The sequence below is a fragment of the Triticum aestivum genome, chromosome 1B (genome assembly GCF_018294505.1).
Source record: "Triticum aestivum cultivar Chinese Spring chromosome 1B, IWGSC CS RefSeq v2.1, whole genome shotgun sequence".
NCBI classification, from domain to species: domain Eukaryota; kingdom Viridiplantae; phylum Streptophyta; class Magnoliopsida; order Poales; family Poaceae; genus Triticum; species Triticum aestivum.
Genome location: NC_057795.1, coordinates 87459995 through 87472998, shown reverse-complemented (window position 1 = coordinate 87472998; position 13004 = coordinate 87459995).

Sequence of the window (13004 nt, the reverse complement as noted above, 5' to 3'; positions counted from 1 at the left end):
CTAAGGAGATCCATGTCTTCGGACCCTCGGACTCGTCTCCGGCCAGGGGCTCCAAACCGCATGTATCCGTGCCCATCGGACCTAACTGGGCACCGGTCATGGAGTTTAGCTTCGCTAATATCTTTCAGCACTCTCCCTCGGGCGACGTGCTAAATTCATTAAAATCTCTCTCCCTGTTAGGAGACTCTTGGCCGAACTATGTCCGGCTTGAGTGGGAAGCGGACGATGAAGAAATTCGTTCCCCACCCACCACCCACTTAATAGCCACTGTCAACGACTTAACCGACATGCTTGATTTCGACTCCGAAGACATCGATGGTATAGACGACGATGCCGGAGAAGAACAGGAACCACCGCCCAAAGGGCGTTGGACAGCCACCTCATCATATGATATATATATGATGGACACACCCAAAGAAAGCAATGGCGATGAGGCAACGGAGGATAATCCCCTTGAGAAGCAATCTAAGCGCCGGCGTCAGCGGCGCCGCTCTAAGCCCCGTCATAGCAAAAATAGCGATACCGACACAAGAGACAATAGCACTCCAAATGATGCCGAAGACGAAAACAATCCGGCCCAGCCAAGCTTCGAGAAAGCCGGACGGGAGGATGGGCAAGCTATTCCTGATAAACAGGCAATGGATGGAGACTCAAAGGATTACAATTACATGCCCCTCTCCGAAGACGAGGTGAGCCTCGACGACGAAGAATTCATCGTGCCTGAGAATCCCGTCGAGCAGGAGCGCTTCGAGTGCCAGCTTATAGCCACTGCAAAAAGCCTGAAGAAAAAGCAACAACAGCTTCAAGCTGATCAAGATTTGCTAACTGACAAATGGACTGAGGTCCTGGCAGCCGAGGAATACGGACTCGAGCACCCAACCAAAAGTTACCCAAAGCGCAGGTTGTTACCTTAATTCGAGGAGGAGGCACTAGAGCCTACACTACCAGTGCAAGATGCGGCTGACCGGCCACATCGTGGCCAAGACAAAGCGGCATATCAGCCTGAACACCAGCACGCACCCCGTCGCGAAACAAACAAAAACACAAAGGCCCGGGGCTACACGCATGACATGCGAGACGAATTGGAAAACAAAGGCCCCAACGCGTGACGATGACCGCCACGCCGGATATACTAAATACAAATCCGGCCGGGCCGAATACAACAGAGCATACTCATTTGAACTGCTTCGTGATATAGCCCGGCACAGAGGCGCCGCACATCCCCTATGCTTCACTGATGATGTAATGGATCATGAATTCCTAGAAGGGTTTAAGCCCGTGAATATCGAGCCCTACGATGGGACTACAAATCCCGCGGTATGGATAGAAGATTTCCTTCTCCACATTCACATGGCCCGCGGCGATGATTGATGACCCGCAAGTATACGGGATAGTTGTAGCCTCTTTCGATAAGTAAGAGTGTCGAACCCAACGGGGAGCTAAAGGTAGAACAAATACTCTCTCAAGTCCTATCGGCCACTGATACGACTCTAAGCATGCTTGACGTTCGCTTTACCTAGAACAAGTATGAAACTATAAGTACTTTGTAGGTGTTGTTGGATAGCTTTGCAAGATAATAAAGAACATGTAAATAAAAAGTAGGGGCTGTTTAGATAAAGATGCAATAAAGTAAATAAAGCGAGTGTGGAAAAGTGGTGGTAGGAGTTGTGAAAGTGTCCCTAAGCAATTGACTATGTTACTACACCGGCAATCACTATTGCAATTCTATTTGAGGGAGAGGCATAAGCTAACATACTTTCTCTACTTGGATCATATGCACTTATGATTGGAACTCTAGCAAGCATCCGCAAATACTAAAGATTCATTAAGGTAAAACCCAACCATAGCATTAAAGTATCAAGTCCCCTTTTATCCCATACGCAAACAACCTACTTACTCGGGTCTGTGCTTCTGTCACTCACGCCACCCACCATAAGCAAATCATAAACATATTGCAAACCCTACAGCGGGAATCCCTCACGCTTGCGCGACATGGAGGGCACAATAGGACATCACCAATAATAAAACATGCAACTCAAACCAATCATAGCAATTCATCAATCACCGATAGGACAACGAAAATCTACTCAATCATCATAGGATGGCAACCCATCATTGGAAAATAATATGAAGCATAAAGCACCATGTTCAGGTAGAGGGTACAGCGGGTTACGGGAGAGTGGACCGCTGAATATAGATGGGGGAAGGTGATGGCGATGTTGGTGAAGATGGCGGAGGTGTTGGTGAAGATCGTGGTGATGATGATGGCCCCCGGAGGTGCTCCAACGCCACCGGAAGCAAGGGGGAGAGAGCCCCCCTTCTTCTTATTCCTTCACCTCGTCCATAGATGGGAGAAGTGTTTACCCTCTGATCCTTGGCTCCCATGGCTTGGGAGGGGCGAGAGCCCCTCCGAGATTGGATCTATCTCTCTGTGTCTGCGTTCTCAGATTCTGCCCCTTCACCTTTTCTTTTATATCCGGAGATCCGTAACTCCGATTGGGGTGAATCTTTCGCCCATATTTTTCTTGTAAAATTAGCTTTCTTGCGGCAAAAGAAGAGCATCAACCGCCTTACATGGTGACTAGGAGAGTCCAGGGCGCTCCTGCCTCCCTGGGGCGCGCCCCCTGTCTCCTGGCCCCGTCGGGCACTGTCTCGCGTTGATTTTTCCTCCCAAAAATCACAAATATTCCAAAATAATTCTCCATCCGTTTTTATCACGTTTGGACTCCGTTTGATATTGGGTTTCTGCAAAACAAAAAACATGCAACAGACAGGAACTGGCATTGGGCACTGGATCAATATGTTACTCCCAAAAAATAGTATAAAAAGTTGCCAAAAGTATATAAAAGTTAAATAATATTGGCATGGAACAATCAAAAATTATAGATACGACGGAGACGTATCATCATCCCCAAGCTTAATTCCTGCTCGTCCTCGAGTAGGTAAATGATAAAAAAGATAATTTTTGATGTGGAATGCTACCTAGCATAATCTTGATCATATGTGTAATCATGGCATGAATATTAAGACACGAGTGATTCAAAGCAATAGTCTATCATTTGACATAAAAACAATAATACTTCGAGCGTACCAATAAAGCAATCATGTCTTTTCAAAACAACAAGGCCAAAGCAAGCTTATCCCTACAAAATCATATAGTTTGGCCATGCTTCATTTTCGTCACACAAAATGCCCCGATCATGCACAACCCCGATGACAAGCCGAGCAATTGGTTCATACTTTTTAACTTGCTTCAACTTTTTCAACCCTCAGCAATAGATGAGCGCAAGCCATGGATATAGAACTATAGGTGGAATAGAATATGATGGTGGTTATGTGGAGAAGACAAAAAAGGAGAAAGTCTCACAACAACGCGACTAATCAACGGGCTATGGAGATGCCCATCAATTGATGTCAATGCGAGGAGTAGGGATTGCCATGCAACAGATGCACTTAGAGCTATAAGTGTATGAAAGCTCAACAAAAGAAACTAAGTGGGTGTGCATCCAACTTGCTTGCTCATGAAGACCTAGGGCATTTGAGGAAGCCCATCGTTGGAATATACAAGCCAAGTTCTATAATGAAAATTCCCACTAGTATATGAAAGTGACAACATAGGAGACAATCTATATAAAGAACATGGTGCTACTCTGAAGCACAAGTGTGGAAAAAGGATAGTAACATTTCCCCTTTTTTTCTTTTTTTCTTTTTTTCTTTTTTCGGTGGGCTTCTTTGGCCCCCTTTTTAATTTGGGCTTCTTTGGCCTTTCCCTTTTTTTTCTTTTTTTTCTTTTTATGGGGCAATGTTCTATAATGATGATCATCACACTTGTATTTACTTATAACTCGATACTAGAACAAAGATATGACTCTATATGAATGCTTCCTGCGGTGTACCGGGATGTGCAATGATCTAGCATAGCAATGACATCAAAAAACGGACAAGCCATGAAAACATCATGCTAGCTATCTTACGATCATGAAAAGCAATATGACAATGAATGCTCAAGTCATGTATATGATGATGATGAAATTTGCATGGCAATATATCTCGGAGTGGCTATGGAAATGCCATGATAGGTACGTATGGTGGCTGTTTTGAGGAAGATATAATGAGGCTTATGTGTGATAGAGCGTATCGTATCACGGGGTTTGGATGCACCGGCGAAGTTTGCACCAACTCTAGAGGTGAGAAAGGGCAATGCACGGTACCGAAGAGGCTAGCAATGAAGGAAAGGTAAAAGTGCATATAATCCATGGACTCGCATTAGTCACAAAGAACTCATATATTTATTGCAAAAGTTTATTAGCCCTTGAATCAAAGTACTACTACGCACGTGCTACGTCTTGAGCTTGCGTTGGTTTTCCTCGGAGAGGAGAGGGTGATGCAGCAAGTGTAGCGTAAGTATTTCCCTCATTTTTGAGAACCAAGGTATCAATCCAGTAGGAGGCTCCTCAAAAGTCCCACGCACCTACACAAACAAAATGAGAACTCACAACCAACGCAATAAAGGGGTAGTCAATCCCTTCACGGCCACTTGCGAAAGTGAGATCTAATAAAGATAGTATGATAAGATAAATATATTTTTGGTATTTTACAATATAGATGCAAAAAGTAAAGATGCAAATAAAGGTAGATTGAAAGCAAATATGATAAGAGATAGACCCGGGGGCCATAGGTTTCACTAGTGGCTTCTCTCAAGATAGCATAAGTATTATGGTGGGTGAACAAATTACTGTTGAGCAATTGATAGAAAAGTGCATAGTTATGAGATTATATAGGCATGATCATGTATATAGGCATCACATCCATAACAAGTAGACCGACTCCTGCCTGCATCTTCTACTATTACTCCACACATCGACCGCTATCCAGCATGCATCTAGAGTATTAAGTTCATAAGAACAGAGTAACACATTAAGCAAGATGACATGATGTAGAGGGATAAACTCATGCAATATGATATAAACCCCATCTTGTTATCCTCGATGGAAACAATACAATATGTGCCTTGCAGCCCTTCTTGTCACTGGGTAAGGACACCGCAAGATTGAACCCAAAGCTAAGCACTTCTCCAATGGCAAGAAAGACCAATCTAGTAGGCCAAACCAAACTGATAATTCGAAGAGACTTGCAAAGATAACTCAATCATACATAAAAGAATTCAGAGAAGATTCAAATGTTATTCATAGATAAACTTGATCATAAACCCACAATTCATCGGATCTCGACAAACACATCGCAAAGAGAGTTTACATCAAATTTATCTCCACAAGAGAGGGGGAGAACATTGTATTGAGATCCAAAAAGAGAGAAGAAGCCATCTAGCTAATAACTATGGACCCGTAGATCTATGGTAAACTACTCACAACTCATCGGAGGGGCAAGGATGTTGATGTAGAAGCCCTCCATGGTCGATTCCCCCTCCGACAGAGTGCCGGCGAAGGCTCCAAGATGGGATCTCGCGGATACAGAAGGTTACGGCGGTGGAAATTGTGTTTCGTGGAGCCCCTTGATGTTTTCGGGGTACGTAGGTATATATAGGAGGAAGAAGTACGTCGGTGGCCGCCTGAGGGGCCCACGAGACAGGGGCGCGCCTTACAGGGGGGCGCGGCCTCCTATCTTGTGGTTTCCTCGGAAGCTTCTTGACTTGCACTCCAAGTCCTCTGGATCATGTTCGTTCCAAAAATCACGCTCCCGAAGGTTTCATTCCATTTGGACTCTGATTGATATTCCTTTTCTTCGAAATACTGAAATAGGCAAAAAAACAGCAATATGGGCTGGGCCTCCGGTTAGTAGGTTAGTCCCAAAAATGATATAAATGTGTAAAATAAAGCCCATAAACATCCAAAAGGGGTAATATAATAGCATGGAACAATCAAAATTTATAGATACATTGGAGACGTATCAAGCATCCCCAAGCTTAATTCCTGCTCGTCCTCGAGTAGTTAAATGATAAAAAAGAAATTTTTGATATGGAATGCTACCTAGCATAATTCTCAATGTAATTTTCTTTATTGTGGCATGACTGCTCAGATCCAAATGAATACAAAATAAAAGTTCATATTGACATAAGAAATAGTAATAGTTCAAGCATACTAATCAAAGTAATCATGTCTTCTCAAAATAACATGGCTAAAGAAAGTTATCCCTACAAAATCATATAGTCTGGCTGTTGCTCTATCTTCATCACACAAAGTTTTTAATCATGCACAACCCCGATGACAAGCCAAGAAATTGTTTCATACTTTAATAATCTCAAACTTTTACAACTTTCACGCAATACATGAGCGTGAGCCATGGACATAGCACTATATGTGGAATAGAATGGTGGTTGTGGAGAAGACAAAAAAGGAGAAGATAGTCTCACATCAACTAGGCGTATTAACGGGCTATGGAGATGCCCATTAATAGATATCAATGTGAGTGAGTAGGGATTGCCGTGCAACGGATGCACTAGAGCAATAAATATATGAAAGCTCAACAAAAGAAACTAAGTGGGGTGCATCCAACTTGCTTGCTCACAAAGACCTAGGGCACTTTTGAGGAAGCCCATCATTGGAATATACAAGGCAAGTTCTATAATGAAAAATTCCCACTAGTATATGAAAGTGACAACATATGAGACTCTCTATCATGAAGATCATGGTGCTATTTTGAAGCACAAGTGTGGAAAAAGAGATAGTAGCATTGTCCCTTCTCTCTTTTTATATCATTTTATTTTTTTCTTTCCCTCTTTTTCTCTCTCTCTTTTCTTTTCTTTGGCCTTTTTTTTTCTTTTTGGCCTTTATCTTCCCTTTTTTTCTTTTTTTTTCTTTTTGTAAAGTCCGAAGTCTCATCCCGACTTGTGGGGGAATCATAGTCTTCATCATCCTTTCCTCACTAGGACAATGCTCTAATAATGAAGATCATCACACTTTTATGGATTTACAACTCAAAGCTAGAACAAGATATCACTCTATGTGAATGCCTCCGGCGGTGTACCGGGATATGCAATGAATCAAGAGCGACATGTATGAAAATTATGAAGGTGGCCTTGCCACAAATACAATGTCAACTACATGATCATGCAAAAAGCAATATGACAAAAGTAATGCGTGTCATATGAACGGAATGGTGGAAAGTTGCATCGCAATATATCTCGGAATGGCTATGGAAATGCCATAATAGGTAGGTATGGTGGATGTTTTGAGGAAGGTTAATGGTGTGTATATGGTACCGGCGAATGTTGCACGGCACAAGAGAGGCTAGCAATGGTGGAAGGGTGAAATGGTGCGTATAATCCATGGACTCAACATTAATCAAAAGAACTCATATACTTGTTGCGAAAAATTTAGAAGTCATCAGAAACCAAAGTACTATGCGCATGCTCCTAGGGGGATAGATTGGTAGGAAAATACCATCGCTCCTCCCTGACCGCCACTCATAAGGAAGACAATCAATAAATAAAATTGTGCTCCAACTTCATCATAAAGCGGTTCACCATACGTGCATGCTACGGGAATCACAAGCTTCAACACAAGCATTCTTTAAATTCATAATCACCCAACTAGCATGACTTTAATATCACTACCTCCATATCTCAAAACAATTATCAAGTATCAAGTTGATCATAGCATCCAATTCACTTTCTATGATAGTTTTTATTATACCCAACTTGGATGCTCATCATTCTAGGACCAACTTTAAAACCATAGCAAAATACCATGCTGTTCTAAAAGACTCTCAAAATAATATAAGTTAAGCATGAGAGTCTAGCAATTTTTCAAAATTAAGACACCACCGTGCTCTAAAAATTATAAGTGAAGCACTAGAGCAAAAACTATCAAGCACAAAAGATATAAGTGAAGCACATAGAGTATTCTAGCAAATTCTAATCAGATAGGCTTCTCCCAAAAGGTGTGTACAGCAAGGATGATTGGGGTAAACTAAAAACCAAAGACTACTATAATACACGACGCTCCAAGCCAAACACATATCATGTGGCGAATAAAAATATAGCTCCAAGTAAAGTTACCTATGAACGAAGAGGAAAGAGGGGATGCCTTCCCGGGGCATCCCCAAGCTTAGGCTTTTGGCTATTCTTGAATATCTTGGGGTGCCTTGGGCATCCCCAAGCTTAGGCTCTTGCCACTCCTTATTCCATAGTCCATAAAATCTTTACCCAAAACTTGAAAACTTCACAACACAAAACTCAACAGGAAATCTCACAAGCTCCGTTAGTGAAAGAAATCAAAACCACCACATAAGGTACTGCAATGAACTCATTCTTTATTTATTTTGGTATTAAACCTATTGTATTCCAACTTCTTTATGGTTTATAAACCAATTTACTATCCATAGATGCATTGGAATAAGCAAACAACACACGAAAAACAGAATGTATCAAAAACAGAACAGTCTGTAGCAATCTGTAACTAACGCAAACTTCTGGAACTCTAAAACTCGTACCAAAATAGGAAGTCCTGGACAATTTGTTTATTGAACATAAACAAAAAGAATCAATGCAAAAGCACGTTCCTGTGATTTAACAAAATTATATTCGTGCGCGCAAAGTTTCTATTTTTCAGGAGAATCAAATCAACTATCATCGTAGGTTATCCTATAGGTTCTACTTGGCAAAAACACTAATTAAAAGATAAAAACACATCTAAACAGAAGGTGGATGCAATATTTATTACTAAACAGGAGAATAAACAAAAAACATAAAGAAAAATTGGGTTGCCTCCCAACTAGTGCTATCGTTTAACGCCCCTAGCTTGGCATAAAAGCGAAGATAGATCTAACGAGTGCCATCTTTGGCACTAATTCGTAAGTAGAGAGATTGTGATCTCTAGGGATTTCTCCCTTTTTGGCAATGGCTAAACCATTAGGCAAAAATTCAAGAAATTCATTGGTAGCAAAAGGTTCCTTAACGATAGAAAGACAATTGGGGAGAACACTTATAGATTTGAGATCTGCGTCTCCCTTAGAAGATTCACCCTTATTTTTAGGAACATAAATAAACTTGGCAGTTCTAGTAGGGGGTTTTGGAGTGTTTTTCATGGAGGAAAACACGGAACCTAAGTTTGCAATAATATCCTCAAGTTTACCGATTCTAGCAGAGTCTAGATCTATTTTTTTCATTGATTATAGGTTCTTTTTCTTTAAGATTTTTAAAAGTAACTCCAACCCTAGATCAAAATTGGGTAATGTTATTATGAATCTTTTTATCCAAATTTTCAATCAACTAAACAGTGGAAATTTTATTTTCAACAATATCAAGCTGTTGCATCACATATTCTAGAGTTTAAACCGTTCCATTAACCAAAAGAGGTGGTGGGCCAAACAAATCTAACATAGCATTATAAGCATCAAACGTATGGCTACTCATGAAATCACCTCCGGTAGCAATATCAAGAACACATCTATTCCAAGGAGTAATGCCTACATAAAATTGAGGAGAAGAACGGAAGTAGCAAGCTTCCTAGTAGCTTTATATTGGGTATTGCAAATTCTATGCCAAGCATCTTTTAAACTTTCCCTCTCCATTTGCTTAAAATTGTGAATTTCTTGTTCGGGAGTGAGAATAAGTATAGGAGGACTAGCCATGACGACAAGGGAAACAAACTAACACACGAGCAAACAGAAAAAGGGGAAGCGAAAAGAGAGGTGGAGATTGGGAAAGAGAGGGCGAATAAAACGTCAAGGGTGAAGTGGGGAAGAGGAAAACGAGAGGCAAATGGCAAATAATATAAATGCAAGGGAGATGGGTTTGTGATGGGTACTTGGTATGTCTTGACTTGAGCGAAGACCTCCCCGGCAATGGCGCCAGAAATCCTTCTTGCTACGTCTTGAGCTTGCGTTGGTTTTCCTCGAAGAGGAGAGGGTGATGCAGCAAGTGTAGCGTAAGTATTTCCCTCAGTTTTGAGAACCAAGGTAGCAATCCAGTAGGAGGCTCCTCAAAAATCCCACGCACCTACACAAACAAACTGAGAACTCGCAACCAACACAATAAAGGGGTTGTCAATCCCTTCACGGCCACTTGCGAAAGTAAGATCTAATAACTATAGTATGATAAGATAAATATATATTTGGTATTTTATAATATAGCTGCAAAAAGTAAAGATGCATATAAAGGTAGATTGAAAGCAAATATGATAAGAGATAGACCCGGGGGACATAGGTTTCACTAGTGGCTTCTCTCAAGATAGCATAAGTATTACGGTGGGTGAACAAATTACTGTCGAGCAATTGATAGAAAAGCGCATAGTTATGAGATTATCTAGGGATGATCATGTATATAGGCATCACGTCCATAACAAGTAGACCGACTCCTGCCTACATCTACTACTATTACTCCACACATCGACCGCTATCCAGCATGCATCTGGAGTATTAAGTTCATAAGAACAGAGTAACGCATTAAGCAAGATCACACGATGTAGAGGATAAACTCATGCAATATGATATAAACCCCATCTTGTTATCCTCGATGGCAACAATACAATACGTGCCTTGCAACCCTTTCTGTCACTGGGTAAGGACACCGCAAGATTGAACCCAAAGCTAAGCACTCCTCCCATGGCAAGAAAGACCAATCTAGTAGGCCAAACCAAACTGATAATTCGAAGAGACTTGCAAAGATAACTCAATCATACATAAAAGAATTCAGAGAAGATTCAAATATTATTCATAGATAAACTTGATCATAAACCCACAATTCATCGGATCTCGACAAACACACCGCAAAAAGAGTTTACATCGAATAGTTCTCCACAAGAGAGGGGGAGAACATTGTATTGAGATCCAAAAAGAGAGAAGAAGCCATCTAGCTAATAACTATGGACCCGTAGGTCTGTGGTAAACTACTCACAACTCATCGGAGGGGCAAGGATATTGACGTAGAAGCCCTCTATGGTCGATTCCCCCTCCGGCAGAGTGCCGACGAAGGCTCCAAGATGGGATCTCACGGATACAGAAGGTTACGGCGGTGGAAATTGTGTTTTGTGGTGCCCCTGGATGTTTTCGGGGTACATAGGTATATATAGGAGGAAGAAGTACGTCGATGGCCGCCCGAGGGGCCCATGAGACAGGGGGCGCGCCCTACAGGGGGGGCTCCTATCTCGTGGCTTCCTCGGAAGCTTCTTGACTTGCACTCCAAGTCCTCTGGATCACGTTCGTTCCAAAAATCACGCTCCCGAAGGTTTCATTCCGTTTGGACTCCATTTAATATTCCTTTTCTTCGAAATACTGAAATAGGCAAAAAAAACAGCAATATGGGCTGGGCCTCCGGTTAGTAGGTTAGTCCCAAAAATGATATAAATGTGTAAAATAAAGCCCATAAACATCCAAAAGGGGTAATATAATAGCATGGAACAATAAAAAATTATATATACATTGGAGACGTATCAGCATGCCCCTAGGGGGATAGATTGGTAGGAAAAGACTATCGCTCGTCCCCGACTGCCACTCATAAGGAAGACAATCAAAGAAACACCCCATGCTTCAAATTTGTAACACAATGGTTACCATACGTGCATGCTACGGGACTTGCAAACCTCAACACAAGTGTCTCGACAATCCACAACCACCCACTAGCATGACTCTAATATCACCACCTTTATATCACAAAACTATTGCAAGGAATCAAACATACCATATTCAGCGATCTACAAGTTTATGTAGGATTTTATGACTAACCATGTGAATGACCAATTCCTATCATCTCTCTAAATAGATATAAGTGAAGCAAGAGAGTTTAATTCTTTTTACAAAAGATATGCCCATGCTCTAACAATTATAAGTAAAGCAAAAGATCATTCTACAAATGACGGTTTTCTATGTGAAGAGAAACAGGCAATCCAAACTACAAATGATATAAGTGAAGCACATGAAGCATTCTATAAAGCCATACTCAAAAGATTTAAGTGAAGTGCCATGAGAATTCTATAAATCAACCAAGGACTATCTCATACCAGCAAGGTGCATAAAAGAAAAGTGAAAACTAAATGCAAAAGACGCTCCAAGACTTGCACATAATGCATGAACGAAACAAATTCGAAAACATACCGATACTTGTTGAAGAAAGAGGGGATGCCTTCCGGGGCATCCCCAAGCTTAGAAGCTTGAGTCTCTTTGAATATTTACTTGGGGTGCCTCGGGCATCCCCAAGCTTGAGCTCTTGCCTCTCTTCCTTTTCCTCATATCCAGACATCCTCGATTAGACACTACATCCACACAAAACTTCAACAGAAAACTCGGTAAGATCCGTTAGTATAATAAAGCAAATCACCACTCTAAGTACTGTTGAAAACCAATTCATATTTTGTTTTTGCATTGCGTCTACTGTAATATAGCTTTCCCTTGGCTTAATACACTGATATAAATTGATAGATTCATCAAAACAAGCAAACTATGCATCAAATACAGAATCTGTCAAAAACAGAACAGTCTGTAGCAATCTGAACATCCACCAAACTTCTGGTACCCCAAACATTCTACCAAAATTACTAAAAATAAAAAAGTTGTACAGAATTACAGTGAAAAAGGAATCAGAACCAATTGACGTTCTAGTTAAAAATGTAAAATCGCGCACTACGGCCAAAGTTTCTGTCCTGCACCGTACAAACCAACAAGCATCGTAAACATCCTAAAGGCAAACCTTAGAACATTATTTTTATAATACAATGGAAATATACAAGGGGATAATTATTTTTGATGAAAAGTTTCTGTAATCAAGATTCACAAAGTTTCCATGAGCATGAACAAAGTTCAAGGAGCTCTCCCACTTCAACAATGCTTGTCTCTCTCACTTTCACATTCCTTTTTTGAAAAGTTTTAGGTTCCCCTCATTATTTTTTTGTTTTTAAACTATATAAAAGCACTCAACAGAAATAAATGACTCTCTAAAACTTCCGGGTTGTCTCTCTGGCAGCTCTTTCTTTAAAGCCATTAAGCTAGGCATATAGTGCTCAAGTAATGAATCCACCCGGATCCCAAGGTATATCGAAGCCAATTTTAAT